The sequence below is a fragment of the Periplaneta americana genome, chromosome 1, assembly GCF_040183065.1.
Source record: "Periplaneta americana isolate PAMFEO1 chromosome 1, P.americana_PAMFEO1_priV1, whole genome shotgun sequence".
Taxonomy (NCBI): domain Eukaryota; kingdom Metazoa; phylum Arthropoda; class Insecta; order Blattodea; family Blattidae; genus Periplaneta; species Periplaneta americana.
Genome location: NC_091117.1, coordinates 764,601 through 779,007, shown reverse-complemented (window position 1 = coordinate 779,007; position 14,407 = coordinate 764,601). Strand labels below are relative to the sequence as shown.

Here is a 14,407-nt window from a genome sequence, read left to right as displayed (position 1 = left end):
CAGCCGCCCCGACCGGACCAGAGGTACGTGGAGCAGTCTGGGGAGGAGAGTAAAACATTAATTGAGTAGCTATTCAAAGCATGGGGATTGGGGTTACGGATCACTTTCGGGAATTAGGATGGAATGGGTTGAACTATAACAAACACGTTGTTTATTATTATTATTATTATTATTATTATTATTATTATTAAATATGGTGACGAAAGTATTGCCTGTTTTTAATTTGAACAGTTGTCGCTTCTTCTCACTGACAAGGCCTACTCAGGCTACTTCGCATGCATATGAACTGCAGTTAAACAGAGTTTCATGTTTTTATAATAACTAGCCGTACCCGTGCGCTCCGCTGCACCCGTTAGAAATAAATATAAAGTAATTACATAATTAAAATAGGACGTTTGATCCAGGGAACATTCGTGTTTGATAGAAGGATAAATCGTTTAATATGTTACTTAATTTAAATTGCATCCAAATAATTAAAATGCAATCATTTTGGTCCAGAGACACTCATTGGTGCAATGACAATTCCTTTAACAAGTTTCTAATTTTTATTACATGCAACCATAATTTAATGAACATTGACATCATTTAGATTTAATGTGTATATTTTATTTTACTTGTTATAGGTTTCCATTGAATTATGGTAATAACTTAATTTTGACCCTTGTTTTCTACGTATTCAGTAAATGGCGTTTGGCCCACTATGGTTCTGAACCCTTCAAATAACTTAAATTATATTATATAATATTACATTACATATATTATATTATATCAGAAGTTACTGTAATAACATTACAGCATTATGTCCATCTAGAGAAACTACACTTTCCAATGGTGAAATAAGAATTCATTATACAAATCGGTTAATTTAGCTTCCGATATTACTTCATACAAACACAGAAACATTCTCTGTAGGCTATCTTTCATAGCTTTCGATTGTTGCTGTCCAAGGCCCCTTATAGACGAAGTCATTTGTTTTTTATTTCATTATACGGCCTTAGATGGCAGTTATTTTAATTTTAAAACTCATTTATCTCATTAAATATCAGTCCTATCAAAATTTTTCAAGGGGTAAAACTTATCGCAAATTATTTTAAAGAAACTTTTGTTATGTAACATTTTTCACAAAAATCAATAATAAGCGAGATATTCGATTTATTTAATTCAGGCCCCCTTATAACCCCCCTTTTAAATAATGTATTTTGAATGCCATATAGCCTAAAATCTAAGTTACAACGAACATAATTTATATTCCAATTTTCATCGAAATCCGTTCATCCATTATCGCGTGAAAAGGTAACAAACATACAGACAGACAGACAGACTTACAAACAAAAATTTCAAAAAAGCTATTTTCGGTTTCAGGGTGGTTAATTATATATGTTAGGACCAATTATTTTTGGAAAATCTAAAATTATCAGAAAAATTTCGGCTACAGATTTATTATTAGTATAGATAGTAATAATAATAATAATAATAATAATAATAATAATAATAATAATAATAATAATAATAATAATACTTTATTGCTAGAACAAAGTATAGTTTTCTTATATAATAATCACTCTACCACTCTAGACTGTAGTCGCCTTTTTTTTTTTTTTTTTTTTTTTTTTTTTTTTTTTTTTTGTCTGTTCAAAATTTCACTTAGCAAAAACTGTTACAACATTATAAGTCGTGCTCAGTTCAGAAGTCAGGACTAGTTTAAGATGTCTCACATCCCCGTTCACTATCTTTCAGTTGCTTTCATTAGAAATTATTTCGCTGGCACAGTTCTCTCGCAAGATGATTTCAAAGTCTGATGTCATCTGTTAACAATGCCAATTCATCTGTCTCACGTAACTCATCTTTGCATTCTGTGTTGCAGTGAAGATATATTTACCTGTTTTCTGTCATTGTCAACAATAGCATTGCTGGTTTAGATTCCAGATTGTATAGACTAGCTTCGTTGAAGTTCGTGGCACTGTGCGTAGCTTTCTAAGCATTTTGTTTCCAGTAAACTTGCGTCACGATTTACCAGTAACAATAAAGTGCTTTAACACTGATGGTTTTTTAACGTGAAACGTTTAGGCTAGGATTGCCATAGGCCTATTTAAAAGTGAAAATCCGGAACACTTTACTTCTACCGTTAAAATGTGCGAAATGAAACGTCTTCACATTAGCGTGGCCATTGTTGCTTACAAGGAAAGTTAAACACATTTCAGTCAAAATTAGATTATTTATTAATGCACTGAGGAACAGTCGCCACCATTAAGTGGGAGTGCAACCACTCTTCGGAAGGCAAGGTGGGAGGTTTACGAAGAAGTGCACTGCTTGGCCGAGGATGGTCAACCAGAAGAGCAGACATTAGGCCTATAGCCATCGATCGCCGGAATCAAAGAAGCCTCATTCTTGACCCTAATGTCCGTTTTGAGAAGGATAATGAACAAACAGATAACGTTAACGATAAAAAGAAATATTTATTTGTAGTCCATGTATTCCTCACTTCAGTGAGAGATACAAAATGATTATTAATAGCCTACATGGGAAGTGAAAGGACTTCTTTTTGGCGCTCGAGGAACTTCATTTAAGTTAACCAAAACCATTCTCCTTTCTCTTAAATTCTCTAATGAGGACATTAACAAAATTCGTCTAATGGTATTGAGAGATTCATGATCCATTTGACACAAACACTACATCATATTACTTACTTCATTTCATTATTCTTCATTGCACTTTTGTTTTCTGGATCCTACTGGTAGATGTCTCAATTGTGGAATTGTCTGTAGCATATATATTATGTAGGTCTAATGCAAAATACATTTACACCTGACAATTTCCTATTTCATCCACGTTTTCAACATTTTTCATTATTGCGTATCTGATAGGCTAGGCCTCTTTACTAGTAGACTAATCTAATCATACGACTTTCTTCTTGGCATTGTTGTGGAGAGTGATTTCCATTCTCTATTTAATGTGCCTCCTCCATGTTTTCCACACAATATTGGGTATGTGGGTTGGTATAGGCCTATAGAATTCATTGCAGAGTTAAGGAAAGTGTCCTACTAATTTATTTTATTACTTTAATTCCAGTCGGCCTATAGACGTTTTCTTAAATCGCCTGTCACTTTTTTCTCTATACAAATACATCGACGAGTTTCAAGCTTAATAATTATTGTCATGTAGTAAAATGTATTATTATTATTATTATTATTATTATTATTATTATTATTATTATTATTATGTGACGGTTGTATTGCAAATGAGTAAGTACGACTGTTTGACCCGTGATTATTGATGCGGTGACCATGCTGGTCGTTGGGTCCGAGGTTCAAGTCCAGCCGAGAGGGAGGATTATGCCTTTGAGGGTCCCATGTTATAAACAAAGCTGGGAAGTTGGTACCGAAACTATTAAGTTGTGTGAGCTTGAACTATATATTTAACGAATTAACAGTAGTAGTCTAACGCAGTTCTAAACGTCAACAAACCAGCAAAACAAATATGTACAGTCGGGTAGTAACCAAACTTGTCTTTGTGCCAATGGTCCATGGCCATAGAACAAGAAACACAAAAGCAAATAATATAAAAGATACTAGGCCTAATTGTTAATTAGAACCTTCGTAATTTTCAGTAGTCTATTAGAATAAGAACTCCAACACACAGTGATAGTCTATGTCTCTAGACTTCTTACAGTAGTTAATAATGTACATTTTCAGTTTATCAAACGAAATGCTACTCCTATACTATTTCGAAAAACTACTTTTATGTAAATGTTTCTTCTACGTCACAAGACGTGACTGGAGAAAACCTGAAATGTGATACCTACAGCATTCCTTACCAGACTATGATCAACAGCTTTGTGAATGTAGTAGTGCACGACATATTAATACATTATACATATATAACTTACATGCAAAATAATTATGTATACTCGACTCAGGTTTTGAAGAAGACGGTGTGTCTTCATTGCTGTATTTCCATGTGAAGCGAGGTATTGCACGTGCTTTTCATAACCGGTGTTCCTGAACTAGTATTCGTTGTGTACATTATATAATCTCCAGTAAAGTGTTTGTCCATTCATTACTACGATTACAACCAAATTCTTGAAGTATTGCATTCAGCTTCTTGTGACTGGATTATTTAACTTCTGTCACGTTGAAAAACGCTCATTAAATTGCACAACTCCACTGCGAACGTTAGTACGCTTCTGTACTGTGCATATTATTGTGATGTAGTCATCTACCCATAGCTGCGGATACACTGTGAGTTGTGTAGTACGCTAGTGCAGTAGAGCTACATGCCTGCTGTTTCGGTACGAACTTCCTAAGACTGGGTATAAGCTTACAGCGCACTTCTTGCCTTTATTTTGTGACCACGTGGCAATGCACACTTAGTTATACTGTAGATATAGGCTAGTAATGCATTAGTTACAAAACTAAGTTCAAATTTATAAAGTAAATCCAACATGTCAGGTGAACATAAACAAAGTAAAAGTGTGTCCATAGTGAATGGGCAGGGCATGTAGCACGTACGGGCGAATCCAGAAATGCGTATAGAGTGTTAGTTGGGAGGCCGCAGGGAAAAAGACCTTTGGGGAGGCCGAGACGTAGGAGGAAGGATAATATTAAAATGAATTTGAGAGAGGTGTGATATGATGGTAGGGACTGGATTAATCTTGCTCAGGATAGGGACCGATGGCAAGCTTATGTGAACCTCCGGGTTCTCTAAAAGTAATTTGTGAGTAAGTGTCCACAGCGAAGCGGAGGATAGCCTAGGCAGGCAGTTAGCTTTGTGAGGCACCGTCCGGTGACTGCTTATGAGGCCCACTCGCCTGTATCCTATTCGTAGTCTGTCTTTGAGGTCGGCGTGTGGCGTGCCTGACAGCGGACAACAATACAAGATCCTAGGCAATAAATCTCGCTTCTGATTGTGCGGGAACCACTTTTGATCCTGACCACTGTAATGTAAATCTAAGAACGTGCAGTAAATGCATTGCTCACACAAACTTTCTTCGATCTAGGCTAGTGCTTCTCGTCCCCGGATCGCGCTCAAACTCCCACGATTCGTCAGCTGTTATTCCTTTATGTATGAAACTGGGTTCTGTTGTCAAGCGTTGCGACATTTGCTGGCGATTCTGGCTGTGTCCTTGGGCACCATCTCCTGCCCAACTACTCCGTTGCTGTGCGATGAGCGATATGGCTAACAACACAGCGCCCGGTACGAGGTGCACGCAATTTTATTGGAACTGGCCACACATCTTGGGAGCGTGCTCACTTGGAATTCCTTTCGTTGCATAAAGATCAGACCAGAACGATCGGAATTCCCAGCTTGTGGACGATGCATCAAACATTCATGCAATCGGTCTCCCTGGACCCGGCGCGTCGTCTTTACTGCCGCGTAAATCTGCACGCGTCAACGCCGCAGAATTAGCGAGTCCTCATGAAACATTCAGACATAACGCAGTGCACCCAGGCCGAGACTGTCATCATCTGTTACTTTGCAGCATCCCTTATGTTACTGTCATCAACGTTGTCTGCCCTTAATAACAACACTAAGTTAAATCTAAACGAAGCTTTGACGACTAGCATGCCGGACATTCCATTGCATCCATCAATGCAATTCATAAGTCACGCTGTTATTATAAATTTCTAACTTCTTTCTTTTATGTTTAAAAGCAAGCAAGCAGTTCCGTGTATCGTCTGTTCTGGCCAACAGCATGTTCTTATAGGTACAAGGAACATAATTAAAAAAGAACGGTGTTTATTGTTGTACATGTACTTTAAGCTGAGCTCGTGTGGTTCGAACACTAGGTCTTATAGCATACCAGATTATGCTTCTATATTAAATTTGTGGAATACTTGCATCTTATGCGATCATGTAGACAATAACCAATGAATCAGCAGAACACACGAAAATGTTAGAGATGAATTGAACGTTCAGACTGTCAGCGCCTACCGCCAGTTGTTGACAATATTAATATTGGCCTCAAACTAGAAACAGTTGATATCAGCCAGTAGACTGCAGCGTTGATCAGATTATAGATTCAAGTATTTTTCTGGCCAAGTACTGTACTTCGTAATGTTTTAGTATTCTGAGGGTAGGCCTATAATTGCGACATTGTATACAGAACAATAAATTTAGACTTATTTTGGTGCATTCTAGTAACTGCTAGGGGCAAGTTTACAAGACAATATCCTTGCAAATTCTATCTTTATTTTCTGTACGTCTAAAGAGTTCTCAAATCAAGGTGCAAGTATAAAAAATATTAATACTTGTAAAAGAATAGCAAGCCTTTATTTTACTCCTTTTCCGAAGGACCGATAATACGTTAATGCTTATAGGAGGATGCCAGAATAATTTTTCTATTGGAAGCGTAACTGTGGAATGATTGACAATAAATCTGTCTGCTGAAAGTTATTGGCGATAGTACTTATGCCATTTTATTTATTGCTTCGTCCTGTGTAGTGACGCGACACGCATTAATGCTCGATAAAATTGATTTCATATTGTTTTATCCGTCCATAGTTTAGGAGAAATCGTTGCACACGGACATAATATCAGAATTTCTGATAGCGAGCACTTCCTGAAAATGGATGTTTTTCATTAGGCCTACCTTAATTCCATTTGTAGACTTCGTAAAGGGGGAGAAAACGAAACCAGTGAAATTAAAAATAGGCTTATGGAATAAAACAGGAACAAGTCTGCAATATTACATTTGAAGCATTTCTGTAGATCGTTAGTGATTGTGTTCGTGTTTGTATCTCGTACAGGCTGAGTAAGCAAGCCCGCTCTACGTGACTCAATTCTGCAAAGTTGGAAATCGGCCAACTTATGGGAATTTCCCCGCCTGTTAATTTTTAAACATCACCAGATTACGTACGTGACTTTCATCCAGTAACTATTTTATTTCAAATTATGTTAACTCACGAACCTGAGCCAAGAACCCATTGTTAGTGTGCGTAATGCCGCGATATTATGCTGCACAAGCAATTCAAGCATAACTAACACACGCTTAGCTTATGTTTCAGCATAACCAAACACGTCTAATTATCGACACAGACTACTTGATCATGATAAGGGAAGCGTACTGTTACAGCAAGTAGGATTTTGTACAAGCTGTTACGTTCAGTGACTCTAAAGCAGCTATTATTGCTATAACAACCAATCTGTTAACTAAAAGTAAAAAAGTAACGGATTGTTGCAAAATTATACACCATCACACCATCTGGTGAAGCTTAACAAAATCTTCTGGCCTGTTTTGTCTAGCACGACGTGGCCGGGATTCGAACGCGCTGACGAGACTATTAAGCCAGCCATGTCCTGTTCTGTTGTGCGTGGTTTAAAATTTAATTGACGACCATGAGCGCAGTTAGTATAGCGCTGGCCTTCTGTGCTCGAGGTTGCGGGTTCGATCCGGCACAGGATGGCATTTAAGTGTGCTTAATGCGACAGGCTCATGTCAGTAGATTTACCGGCATGTAAGAGAACTCCTGCGGGACAAAATTCCGGCATACCGCGACGCTGATATTACCTCGGCAGTTGCGAGCGTCGTTAAATAAACCATTTTTTACGACCATGAAACATATTTTACAGATGAAGCTCGCACTGCACCTGTTTGATCACGGATCACAGACTGAGCACCAAGCGTTCGGATTGTTCACGAAGTTTGAAGACTGACGTCCGCAATGGCGATATTTGGAGGAAGAACAATAGTTATTTTATTTGGCATCCATAATCCCGCTCTGCGAAATCATATGTGGTGATCCGAAAAGATAATTTCAAAACTTTACGAAGTCAAGCGTCAAGGAAAACATTCACCACGCAGTAAAAATAAATGTAGCCTAAGGGAATGAACAAGTGAAATATTCAAATTATGCATTTGTGATGTTAATGGACTGAAATTTTTACCACAGAGTGCTGATATGTATTTAAAACATCCCTATAAATTTCATCAATGTATCTTAATTAGTTTTGAAGAAATTAATTATTTACCAATTAATACTAATTAATATTTAAAAAATGCTGCATGATGAACGCTTAACATTATGAATTTAAAAAAAATATAGAACAGTTCCTCTAACAATAATAAAACATCTATCACATGATTTTTAGTTAGCACTTCTCAGTTACTGAGAAAAAAATTCAAAACTGGGTGAGTGCCAATTTAAAGAAAAAAATTAATTTCATGCATCTTAATCAATTTATATCTTGGCAAATAATAAATATTTTAAAAATCCATGTGACAGTCTTTTTCCTTTAGGTAATGTGGGCTTGTGGTAAAAATTTCATCACTATTGGTTAAGAAATGCATCATATGGAGCAATTTGAACATGTTAAAATGTAATAAAATTTAAAAGGGAGAAAATCAAGTTTTAAAGTACAACACTATGTTTGAGTACTTACACATTATGGAAATTGCTTAAAACCCTCCTGCCTGATATGTTGACCCCTCCTGCTGCTTTTTCCTACTTTCAGTGACACTTTTTGACAAACGTAGCTTCTTCCTGCTTGTTTTGAAGTTCTCACTGGTTGAAGTAGCCGCTTGCTGCAGTCGACGCTTGTCTCTCCTATTGCCAATTTTGTATGCTGCAGGAGATAATTTCACTGTTGACACTAAATCTCTCATGGAAATGTTTGCTGTACAACCCATGTTAAATTCAGTCACAGCAGAAGTAACAGCCACTTCAAGTTTTTTTTTGATACAAAAATTTCTTTTGGGCACTTCCGCCATATCACACTATGAACACTTTCATTCACATTTTGAGTTTTTCCTGCAGTGCACTTGCTAAGAAATTCATCACTAGCTAGTCTACAGTACACTGGCATGATTTTAGCCACAACATCAGGTCGCAACACTGTCTTCATGGTTTTCAAGTCATGCTTCGGAACAGCTTCTTGCTTCGCAATGGCCCGGTTGAAGAAGCACCATGACTTTTCACCACTAGGGCATCTTGAATGCAGGGGCTTGTCATCCGTGGACATTGCATGGTCAAGTGTTGCATAGATGGCTTTCTTCATCTTGTTTACATCGGGGATATTATCAATAATGGCCTTTCTGTAGTAATTTTGCAGTCGAGGTATCATTTCTGCAGTCAGACTTCCCTTTTTTTTGCCTCCGATTGAGGAATCTGTCCCTCTCCATTCCCTAACAATATTCTGTAGACCTTTACCTACTCTCTTAGCAACGTGGTTCACACATTCTTCTTTTCTAATGTCAATGCCTTCACCATAAACTTGAAGCTGCTGAAGGTGATGGTGTGTTTTTGCATCCCCGTCAGACAATAAGGTTGTGTACCTCATATTACACAACCTAATGGACCGGGTCCAGAGAATTTCTGCAGCTTTCATCTCCATGGCATTTGAAGATCCATCAAAATTTTCCTCACAAACACCAGCATCTTTGTGACTTTGATACCACTGTTTATATTCGTCACTTGCAACATCCATTTTTTTTTCTGTCTTTTCACAAGTACTGCAATATTTTGACATTATTTCAAAATCTAACACTAGCCCTGTTAAAATATCTATGACTAAACCTAAATCATACTTTGATGTATGTCCACGCTTCATCCATGTGCCATCGTATGACACACCAATATTTATAACATCACTATCACTAATAGAACTGTCCACTTCCATGTGAGCTCGTCTAACTGCAGAGTGAGCATTTCTCAACACATGTTGTCTAACAAGTTTGTTTTCTTCCGTCAGTTTTATCAGGTGAGAGTTGAAGGATGGTGAGCTCAAACCTGCCATACCCATAGCCATACAATGTTGTTCCATAGCAGAGTGTCCTTTTCCCATGGTAACAAAGGCGTTGACCATTCTCCTATTTACATCGAAGGAAGGTCGAGTTGACTCAGTGTTACCTACCTTAGGGCTTGTATACATTTCATTCAACACTGTGTTGCAATTATAACACTTCACTATCACTTTAAATGCAAAGCCTGATGGTTCAGTAAGCTCAGCTTTTGCACTATCCATTCCACATTCACCACATTTTACTCCTTTATACAGTTCACTCCACAAACTTACATGCACTAATGTGTAGTCTTCACTACACTGGGGGGCACTTATATTTGAATTCTCCTGCAAGTTGCCATATTTTATCAACTTTATCTCACTAGCACTTTGTTTATTATTTGTTTCTTTTGACACTTGATCTTCATTATCACCAACTAGGCCTAACACATTTTCTTGTTGCACACATTCCACAATAGTTTTGGCATTCTTCCACCTTATATTTGCTAAATTTTTAGCCCTATTAGCATATTTTGATCGTTTCTTGCCCTTATTATGAATGTCACTTAGTCTATTCATGTTTAGAAAACTAAAACTATGCCTGAAATGCTAAATGTTGAGTTATACACGTGGTCTTGAATGTTATTGTGACGATTCCTAACCTAATGCACTTATACTAACTTATTCACACTAATATATACAACTAATTGAATACAAAATTAGTGTAAAACTTTAATAACATCCTAAATAACACGAAATCAGCAAAACAAGTATGAATATTCACGTACAAACGCACAAACTCGAGAAGAAACGGTCCACAAACAATATTTTGCCGTTCAGTTTCAAAACGAAGTATTTGCAGGGCTGACAGGCAAGCTGATAGTATATTCAGGAGTGACAACAAACTTAATTTCACTAGATACACACCAGAAAAAAAACTAGCCCGCTTTATTCAAATTACAAAGCTCAACATAAACTTTAGAGCTGACAGCTCGTTTAAAGGGCAACGAAGCACGTGCAAGCAGACATTTAAACGTCATGTGACACGGTTTAAAGGGCTCCCAAATAAAAAATGAGGCAATATTATGAAAGTAGAAGGTTTAAATAAAATTATGAACATAAAAACAAAAATTTGTATTTTTTTCCATTTTTCCACATTTTTCACTTGTTCGTTCCCTTAAGCCTAAATGTGTAAAACTTGGCGCACATCAGCGTCAATGAGCTACACACACTCATTTATGAACATTTTATTATTTTCAAATATGCCTCGTGGAAAGGGTCTGACGGACGCTGCTAATGCAGTCCCTTATAGGCTAATTTCTGTAGGCCTGTATGACCTGCATGGAACATGCGTAGCGTCGGTTCAACTTCTTCAAGTTCGCTCTGTTGTCTTTCTACTCCCACCCCTTCATGTTTGAAGGATTTTAGCACAGATCTTGCTATTAGTTTTCACATGAAATGGGACGCAGTTTGTAAAGTCTTGTTGCGTCTCTCATGTTCGAACATTGCGTGTTATTTTAGCACAGATCTTGCTATTAGTTTTCACATGAAATGGGACGCAGTTTGTAAAGTCTTGTTGCGTCTCTCATGTTCGAACATTGCGTGTTATTTTAGCACAGATCTTGCTATTAGTTTTCACATGAAATGGAACGCAGTTTGTAAAGTCTTGTTGCGTCTCTCATGTTCGAACATTGCGTGTTATTTTAGCACAGATCTCGCTATTAGTTTTCACATGAAATGGGACGCAGTTTGTAAAGTCTTGTTGCGCCTCACATGTTCGAACATCGCGTGTTATTATGCCTTATGTGGCTAGGAGTTTGAACTTTATCTCTCAACATGAGCAAAACTGCAAACAAGAGTTCGTTACGCAGTGATGCAGACATCTGACGACGAAGACAGAACCAATCTACAAAACGCAGTGATATATTTTACATTGTTATCACTAATAATGGGAAAGGTCCGCTGCAGTCCATGACTAAAAATAAGTTAGGCCTACTTCTGCGTATTAAAACTTCAAGTTACAGCGATTGTTTTGAAATTCTTTGCACTGATAAATGACTTCACTAAGACTAAAATTAGGCCATACTTTGTGAAAATCACACAATGGCTTACGATGTTAATGTATTTTCAAATTCCAGTGCAACGAAAACGCTGGTTTTGGAAATCATAGCGTATAGTGTAAGCATGTGAACGTGCACTTCGTTATCTCATTGCTCAAATTTTAAGTCTCTTTGTTCAGTCTTTTCAGAGATATTTGCATACAGTATTTCACGTAACTTAAATTTCGAATCATACTGACTCTGTTTCCTTCATACTTTGAAACTGTATAGAACTTGTCAATATGTTTCTAAGTATTTGCTCGTATGGGAATACCGTATAAATGTTTCACTTAAGTTTAACGTCAGGTTGTCCTCAAAGAACGCTAAAATGCGGAAGGTTAAGAATTGAAGCGATCAGAGCAAAAGTGGTGTAAGTCAGAAATGGGTAATGAGGGTTAAAGTAAACATTCTGTAAAATACAGCGCAAAGTAGCAATTAATATTCAATTTATTTAAACTATTAGTAGTCGGTGGATAGCACGAAGGACATATTAATTGCTACTTTGCGCTGTATTTTACACAATTTTTTACTTTAAACCTCATTACCCAATTTTGACTTACACCACTTTTGCTTTGAACGACTCAATCGTTACTTGGTCGTGTACCGCGAGGCGTAAGGCTGGTATTAAATCCAGGCTGCCCGAGTTCGATCCCAGGCCAGATCACGTTAGAATTTGTTGTGAACAAAGCAGACGTCGCAGGGGGTTTTTTCGGGTACTCCCGTTGCCCTCCACACTCTCCGCTTTCCCCTCATCTGCAGTAGTTAAAAACAGACAGAGTGAAGTCTGATACAGGAAGGGCTTATCTGATGGCGGATCCAGGATGACCACCTGTCAGCGTCGGACTTGGACAATCATCGCGAGTCCGGTCCTCGGGTGTCGAACCCCGATTCCCGTCAGCCCGCTGCTGGTCCGCATCTGTTCTGCATCGCTCGATAAAACCCCCGAGCGGCGGAACGAGTCCCTGGGGATCCCCCGCTGCTCTGAGGGCTTAACCGAAGATCCGACGTGCATACATCATCGCCCCAACGCAAACAGGCCGGTGCGTACAAACCACTGCCACGTGGCTAATTGCGTATCTGCCGGCTGAAGACGACGCAACAAAAGTAAAAATTGTACCTATGGAAAAAGAGGAACATTTGTTATGAAAAATATTTGGGGACTATAATTTGCTTTACAGAAACTAAGAATTTGACGACACGCCTAACAAAGCTAAATTGGAATTTTTGGGGGAAATTACTTATAGCCTGCTCCAATGCACAACAGATTTCTTGCTTAAGAACAGCCGAGCAGACCTATTTAAAAACATACGACATAGGGAAAAATCAGAGTTGAAATGAAGTACCGGTACATAGACACAGTTTCAAAAACCTACACTTCAGATAAATCTTGGTGACAGTAAGATCCTACTTTCAGTTATATTTGCAGCGGCTGTTATTCGCAGGTCGGGATGCACAAAGCAGGGGACGGGAACAGCAAACGGATATCGTGAAGTGCGTCCGTAACTGTCTGAAGAGGGTAAAATATAGCCTACGTAAAATATAGTGAAGAAGAGCGAATCTTTATTATAACTACTTATTTAATAATTAATAATTAATCTGCAGCATTCAAAGACCCCCCAGATGACACGGGTACTAAATATCGCTTTCTGACAACTTGTAGGTCTGTCTTCCAGAAAGTCTGAAAATCGGTTTTTTTAAGTCTCACAATTCTCCTAAGTAAAATTCATGCGTTTACTGTGAAACTTTCATTAGATAGCGTCCCAAGCAAAAATTAATAGGCTTTCTGCAACAATCAATCAATTGGTGATTTATTTTCAGCCATTTGGTGCAACAGAATGTAACAATTACAGATATTAAAATCAAAGATCACCAGGAGAACATTAATTAAAAAAATGCGTCTAAAGTATAACATGGATGTGACTTTAATCTCAAATTTAAAATCAATTTATATTTATGGGGGAAATAATTTTTCATCTTCTCAGGCAATTTATTATAACGTATCCTAACTACTACAGGAAGGCCATGTAGAATTTTACTTAAACAACAATTTGTGTTTGTTTCTCATATTATAATGCATATTTTCTCTCAAATCTGTCATGTATATTGATCTTGATAAAAATTAAACTGTCCACACTGCCTGTTGGATCGCATCCAATCGTTGCTTACACAGGCAGTTAGTAGGCCTAATTGTCGTTATACCAAGTTTTAAAATGCAGATTTGCAATGAACATGAATATTCGTGTTGGAATTATCATACGAATGACTTTTTTCTTCGTTTGGTGCCAGGGGCATGACCTCATATCTAATATGACTTTCAGAAGAGCATAATGATTCGTGAGTAAATAGTTACGTGTCAAAAAAGCCTGTAAATTCCTTAAGAGAAAAAAATTATTTTCATAATCTATTGTAAGCTGCTACGGTGGTATAGTGGACTCGGATTCGATCCCCGATTTATAATTTGTCGTGCAGGTAACACAGGGGTTTTCTTCGGGAACTCCGATTCCCAACAAATCCCTATCATCATCATCTTATCCCATCGCGTGTGTAGCGCAGACGCCTCCTATGAGCAACGACCCTGTCGGTAAATTTAT

At 37.7% G+C, this 14,407-nt stretch overlaps 1 protein-coding gene across 1 annotated transcript in view; it reads left to right on the top strand.

The window, feature by feature from the left end:
• The window catches only part of LOC138696763 (helix-loop-helix protein 1-like), a 30,798-nt gene continuing 16,391 nt past the window's right edge, over positions 1–14,407 (top strand). Inside the window, exon 1 of the mRNA XM_069822189.1 lies at positions 1–23. The gene's annotated coding sequence lies outside the window, so the exon portion shown is untranslated. The remainder of the gene's footprint in view (positions 24–14,407) is intronic.